Here is a 7,765-nt window from a genome sequence, read left to right on the forward strand (position 1 = left end):
GCTGCTGATGGCAGCACATATGGTCACGTTGCCACCACGCTGCCCTGGCAACTCCACAATGGCACGTTGACCAATAATGTTGCAGCCTCTCCTCCTCCTGGTGAGATTGAAGCCCTTCATCCAAGAATGCACTCATGAGGCCTCTCCATGGAATCCAGTTGAAACATTCTCTATAGAAATGAACAAAAATTTATTTTTGAAGTAATGTAAATGACATAACTTTATGTATACAGGCTTTATGGCTCTGTATACATAAAGATGTACAGTAACTCAATAGTGCTGTATAATCTCTGGACATGATTACTTACTTGTACATATTGATATCGTAGCTCTTTTACCCTTTCAGAATTTCTCTCAAATGGTACTCTGTAGGCTTGTTTGAGACTTATCAGGTTGCGTTTCAGGACACGGTCAATTGTGGAGAGACTCACTGTTGATTCCTTCAAAGTTCACGTTGTCTTCCTCAACTCGCTGTTGTATTTCACGAAGACGAATGAGATTGTTTTGAAGGACCATATTGACAATAATGGTCTGTTGCTGTTGTGAGAACATACCTCTCCTTCCACCGGCATGTGGCAGTCTTTCAATTCTAGCAAATAAAACCTCTTGTTAGAATTGTACAGACCGGCCTAATGCATTGAAATGTCACCATATCTGTACAATACATAAAATGCTGTTATTTTTACTGTTATACTACTATTAGTTTTACTGTAATACTGCAAGAAAAGGGCCAATTTTTAGACATATGTTACAGTAATTTACTGAGACGTTCCACAACTGTACATACTCTACTGTAAGTTTGAGGGACCACAAATGATAGTACACTTACCCGTTCTCTTCTCTGAATGTCCTGACAATGGAGGCCACAGAGAACCTGCTTATATTGGTTGAACACGTAGTCCTGCTTCCCTCATACTCATTCCATGAACCAGAACATGGTGTATGATTGTTGCTCTAATTTCATTGGAAATTATGGCTCCTCCTCCTCCTCCTCCTGACTTGACATGGCTTTATATCCTTATTACTGATTAGGTGCAACATTTAATTTGAAACAGGTGTGTACAATTTTGAGTGCTTGTGTTTACCGATGACAACAGTGTGTTGCTTGTGTTTCACTTTTGGGGGCTGTGTTGTGCCATTCTGAGTTGAAGTGCACCAAAATGCTACATGTGCTTTGTGAATGACAATGTGTTTACAGTTTGAGTCAAGGGTGATTCCGATTTGCTAGTTGTGTCTAACCACATAAGAAGTGTTTGAAGTTCTGCAAATTGTGTGATTCAATCAATAAAGTGGTTTGTACACTTGCAACTTTGGTTTTGCAAATGGATTAGTGTTTTAGCAATTCAGAAATACTGTAATGCTTTTTTTTGGTCATATTTTGAACTGGTAGATCACCCACTTAACTACAGAACATTTAAATGATGTTTTTCTCTCTCAATTTGTTTATCCAGGATGGTAGAATACTCACTGGACCTGCAGAACATCAACCTGTCTGCCATTCGGACGGTGCGGGTCCTTCGGCCCCTCAAAGCCATCAACAGAGTGCCAAGTGAGAAAAGTTTTTTTACTGTGTATATATGTGTATTTGTTTGCAAAAGTGTGTGGTGTAGGCTAAATGCAAGCGAGCGAGCAAAACCTTATTGAGATACATTTCATTCCAGGCACAATGTGCTGCACAGAGCGTTAGCCACCACAGAAGCTGCAAAAATTATGTGGATGCAAAGATAAAACAACACAATTAAAATGTGATATGAATAATACATGCGAGTTAAAAAAACCATTAGGAAAGTTAGAATCAAAACAATAAAATGTTGAGTGCGCTTTCATGTGACTGAGTATTTTCTGTGTTTGTGCTTAGGCTTGTAGTTTTTGTGCTTATTTGTGTCTGTCAGTCCAAATAAAGCACAAATGCATCTACATGAAAATTCATGTACATGTATTACATCTCTGGCTTTTTTGTGCGCCCGCATGCCACCTGTTCCCCATGGGGATCATTAAACATTCATCTTATGCTTAATCACACAGCCAGCTCAGGCCCTGAGTCACAGCTTTATCAGATTTACAAGCCATCCATTAATGCTGCTTCACTGATCAGTCTGTGACCATACACGTGTTCCTCTCATCTAAAAACCGTTCTTGGAGAAACTTTTAAACTCCTATTGATTTCTTTGTCCTGCTGCTCTAACAGGCAGTTTTAATCACTGTAAGCTCCAATTAGCCCGCCCAAGCTGGGTTCAGACTGGTCTCATCACTTAGTTCCAGCACTTTAGCAGTTAGCCAAGCATTAGCCACTAATGCTAACTGTGGGTGATGAAGTTTCAGTTAGGTGGTCAGAAATCCTTCTTCCGTTTGTTTTGTCAATAAATGTTACATTTTCTGTTGAGATCATACAAAATGCATGCCTTATGTGACGTTAAAAAGGTCAAGCAATTTTATACTCCCCCCCCCCCCCCCCCTTAGATGTTAATGACAGTTCCCCCTCCCTGCAGAAACTCTTGGCTAAATAAAACATAAAAGGAACTTATCAGTATCTGAAAGTCACGAGAGATACATTTAAATAATCATGAAATGAGTCCGCTGCACATGGAGCGGATTGCATGAAAGCCCCGTTTGAAAACGGGAACAGATAGTATTGTCATGCGGTGTGTGTGTGAGGCAGGAGGAAGGTGGACCCAAATGCAGATACAGAACACAGGCAGGTACAGTTCAAAAGGGTTTAATCCAACAAAAAGCGAGCACACTTACAATGTAGTGGCTGAGTCCAGGGAATCCAAACAAAAGGTAAACCAACAGAAAATCCAGAGAAACGAGTAATGAGCAACTGAGTGGCTGAGTCCATAATCCAGAATAAAAGTGATCCACAAGGAATATACAAAATCCACAAAACACTGGGAAACAGGGAGACGCAACAAGGAGGGCAATACACTACAGAGCGTCAGAACACAACAATCACCAGACAAGGCCTGAAAAGAAACACCAAACATTTATACTAGGGGTTAACGAGCAGGGCGGGAGCAACACAGGTGACCGGGATGAGGGCTAACGAGGCACAGAGACAGCAGGGGAAAACAGACAAACACCAACAAAGCCTAAGGGAAACTAATAACCAAGAAGAAACAGAATAATATTCAATTCACTTTCAATTTTATTATATAGCGCCAAATCACAACAACAGTTATCTCACAGCGCTTTTCATAAAGAGCAGGTCTAGACCATACTCTATGATGTTATTTACAGAAGCCCAACAATTCCCACCAAGAGCAAGCACTAGGTGACAGAGGCAAGGAGAACCATGGCTCAGGGTGGGCGGCCATCTGCCTCGACCGGTTGGGGGTGAAGGAGAGAGAGTGAGAGAGAGAGAGAGAGCAAGAGAGACGGCAAGAGAGGGATGGAAGGAGAGAGAGGGGAGGGAGGCAGCCTACACAATATACACACAAAGAGGTACAGACAGTAAAAGTGATGTTGCTATAGACTAAATGAAAAATGGTACAGATATTTATAGTAGTGTGATGATAACAATCGTAATGTTATGATTATAATAACAATAATAACAATAGGACTAGTAACAATAGTTGTTGTAGCAGAGGGTGTCGAGCTGGAACACGGGGGCAGCAGGTGACCCGCAGCCACAGATCCAGACTCCACTGCTCCAGAGCCAGAAAACCTACAGGAAGTGATAGGAGGAGAGAGGAGAGGGACGAGAAAGCACAAGACTACCGGAAAGGGGAGAAGTTGTGTTAGTAACGCAATAATGGGATGAGGTTGCATTCAGAGGGAGAGAAAGTGAGGAGAGAGAGCTCAGTGCATCATGGGAAATCCCCGGCAGTCTAGGCCTATAGTAGCATAACTCAGGAATGGTTCAGGACTCACCTGAGCCTGCCCTAACTATAAGCTTTATCAAAGAGGAAAGTCTTAAGCCCACTCTTAAATGTGGAGATGGTGTCTGCCTCCTGAACCCAAACTGGAACCTGGTTCCACAGGAGAGGAGCTTGATAGCTGAACGCTCTGGCTCCTAGTCTACTTTTGGAGACTCTGGGAACCACAAGTAACCCTGCATTCTGGGAGCGCAGTACTCTGGTGGGGCAGTGAGGTACTATGAGCTCTTTAAGATAAGATGGTGCCTGACCATTAAGAGCTTTGTAGGTAAGAAGAATGATTTTAAATTCTATTCTGGATTTTACTGGAAGCCAATGCAAAGAAGCTACAACAGGAGAAATATGATCTCTTTTCCTGGTTCCTGTCAGAACACGAGCTGCAGCATTCTGGATCAGCTGAAGAGTCTTAATGAACTTTTTCGAGCAGCCTGATAATAAGGAATTGCAGTAATCCAGCCTAGAAGCAACAAATGCATGGGCTAGTTTTTCTGCATCATTTTTAGACAGGATGTTTCTGATTATCGCAATATTACGTAGGTGAAAAAAGGCGGTCCTTGAAAATTGCTTAATGTGAGACTTAAACGACATGTCCTGATCAAAGATAACTCCAAGATTCCTCACAGTGGTGCTGGAGGCCAGGGCGATACCATTAAGGGAAACTATATCTTTAGATAATGCATCACGGAGGTGCTTAGGCCCCAGAACAATAACTTCAGTTTTATCTGAGTTTAACATTAGAAAAATACAGGTCATCCAGGTTTTAACATCCTGAAGGCACATTTGAAGTTTAGCTAACTGGTGAGTTTTATCTGGCTTGATCGATAGATATAACTGAGTATCATCTGCATAACAACGAAAGTTTATGGAATATTTCCTGATAATATTGCCTAAAGGAAGCATATATAAAGTGAAGAGGATTAGTCCGAGGACAGATCCTTGTGGAACTCCATGACTAACTTTGGCATGCATGGAGGACTCATCGTTAACATGTACAAACTGAAATCGATCTGATAAATAGGTCTTAAACCAGCTTAGAGCGGTTCCTTTAATGCCAATGAAATGTTCTCTGCAATAGGATCTGATGGTCAATGGTATCAAATGCGAGACAAGTCCTTTGTCTGATGCAATGAAGAGGTCATTAGTCATTTTCACCAGTGCTGTCTCTGTGCTATGATGAGCTCTAAATCCTGACTGAAAATCCTCAAATAAACTATTGCTCTGTAGAAAGTCACACAGCTGTTTAACAACTGCTTTCTCCAGGACCTTAGAGAGAAATGGAAGGTTAGATATAGGTCTGTAGTTGGCTAAAACATCCGGATCAAGTTTGGGCTTTTTCAGAAGAGGTTTAATTACAGCTACTTTAAAGTACTGTGGTACATAGCCTGTTGATTGAGATAGATTGATCATATCTAGTATAGAAGTGCTGACTAAGGGTAAAACATCTTTAAGCAGCCTAGTCGGGATGGGGTCTAAGAGGCAGGTTGATGGTTTAGATGAAAAAATTACTGAAGTTAGTTGGTAAAGATTGCAGGAAGCAAAACAGTCTAAACATATATCTGGTTCTACAGCTGTTTCTAAGGAGTTTAGAGATAAGTTGGTGCCAGTTAAGGGCAGGTCTTGGTGAATTTTGTTTCTAATAGTTAGAATTTTATCATTAAAGAAGCTCATGAAGTCGTAACTACTGAGAGCTATGGGAATGCTTGGCTCAATAGAGCTGTGACTCTCTGTCAGCCTGGCTACAGTGCTGAAAAGAAACCTGGGGTTGTTCCTATTTTCCTCTATTAATGACGAGTAGTACGCTGCTCTGGCATTACGGAGGGCCTTCCTATAAGTTTTAAGACTACAATATATAGTATTATATATATATATATATATATTATACTAATAATAAAATAATTAATCCAGGACAAAAGTAGACAGATCACAAATACTACAACTAACAGGTAACAGACTGAACTACGATTAAACAGAGGACAGAGCAGACAAGGGAAAAATAACACAGAAGTACACAGACCATAAGTAAACACTAAGACATGAACAGAGACACAGACTAAATAATACATACTGGACAACAGGACAATAGACAGGACAGAACCCAAAACCCAACATACCATAAGACTAACTTAAAAGACTACAAATAATAAGACTGAGAACCAACTAAACAAGGCAAGGAGGCATACAGCATGACAAGTATAGGAAAAAGACGGTACAAGGTAGAACACGGGGTTGGACAGCAAGATGAAGTTATAGTTTGCTTTATGCTACTCAGAAAAAGACAACATTATATACAAAATAATACACAGTAGTAGGGTCGACAAATAAGTCAGAGAAACTATTTTACATGGTGCAGTGCTGAGGATGAATTAAGGAGTCTCACAGCCTGTGGAAGAAGCTGCTCTGTAGTCTGGTTGTGTGAAAGCAGATTCTTGTCAGAAGGGTGAACAGGCTGTGGTTGGGGTGGGTATTGACTTTGAGGACCTTTGGTTCTCTGCGCAGACACCTCACCTCACAGATCCCATTGATGCGCGGTTATGGGTATCAATGATCTTCTGAGTGGTTTTAATTATCCCCTGCAGAGCCCTCCAATCCTGGGCCATGCCCATCCCATACCAGTTTGTGATGTTTTCACTCAGGATGCTTTCTATTGCTTGTCTCTAAAAGTTTTTGAGCTTTCTACACTAGCATGGAGATGCGAGATGACCATGTCAGGTTCCCTGTGATGCTAATTCCTAGGAACCTAAAACTATTCAACCCCTCCACCTCAGCTCCACTGATGTAGACAGGAGTGTGTGTCTTTGACTCCTTTTCCTAAAATCAACAATTAGCTCCTTGGTTTTGCTGATGTTGAGCAGGAGGTTATTCTCTGTGCACCACCTTGCAAGATTGTTGATTTCCTCCTGATATGAATTCTCATCGTTGTTTGAAATCTAACTGATGATGACCGAACTTTTCTCCTCAAACCAAATTTTATAACTTTTTCAGCTTGTATGACCTCTTGTGTTCCTTCTCTGCTGCTTTCACCTCCTACCTCTAAAAAACTTTTTTTTTTAAATGCAGATCTCTGAGACCATATACGTACATCAAAAAGTAAACACAAATTTATAGTTTTTCCTCTACCTGGGGCAAGTTCTTAACTGATTTTTGCTCACAACCTACGTGTTCATGGGAGATTATTTGTGTTTTGTGTAATTACCCGAAAAGGCAGCCTGTCTTCAGTGCCTAAGATGATCTCAAATTTCCACACATGAAAGTTACCTTTCAAGTGGACACCTCAACAAGGAACCTGCTCAGTGTAATATTTCAGACAGCCACAGCAGCAGCACTCAGAAAAATATGGCTGTTAACTGCATTACGCTTCAAGTGGTTTGATTAGAAGATACTATGTGCAGTACAGTGCGCATGGTGTTTCACAGACAATTGTATAAAGATTGTAAACAAATCTGCTTTTCTGAAGATGATTATGCATCATTGCATGAATCTGCAGACATGGGTTGGTTAGCACACCCATAGGTGATGCAGAAGATGCATGTGCATATACAGTGTGTGTGTGTGTGTGTGTGTTATAGATTTTTGTGCATTATCCTACTCTTACTTTCTCTTGTTCTATTTGATCATTCTGTAGTTGTCTGTGTGTGTGTGTGTGTGTGTGTGTGTGTGTGTGTGTGTGTGTGTGTGTGTGTGTGTGTGATGTGTGCATGCTGTTAATATTTTACGTTGTCATCAGATTTCGTCCCCTATCCGTGACCCCATTAAAGGTGAGGAAGCATGGGGATAAAGCTATTTGTTCCTTGTTTTGTTGGATCACTACTTGTCCACAGATACACAGGGAGCATGAGCATAGCCTGACCCCTCACACACCTCAATTTGTAAGCCACCAAAAAAATGGCACA

Source organism: Micropterus salmoides, unplaced genomic scaffold (genome assembly GCF_014851395.1).
Source record: "Micropterus salmoides isolate LMB-PRFRI ecotype aquatic unplaced genomic scaffold, ASM1485139v1 Ms_hic_scaffold_3559, whole genome shotgun sequence".
NCBI classification, from domain to species: domain Eukaryota; kingdom Metazoa; phylum Chordata; class Actinopteri; order Centrarchiformes; family Centrarchidae; genus Micropterus; species Micropterus salmoides.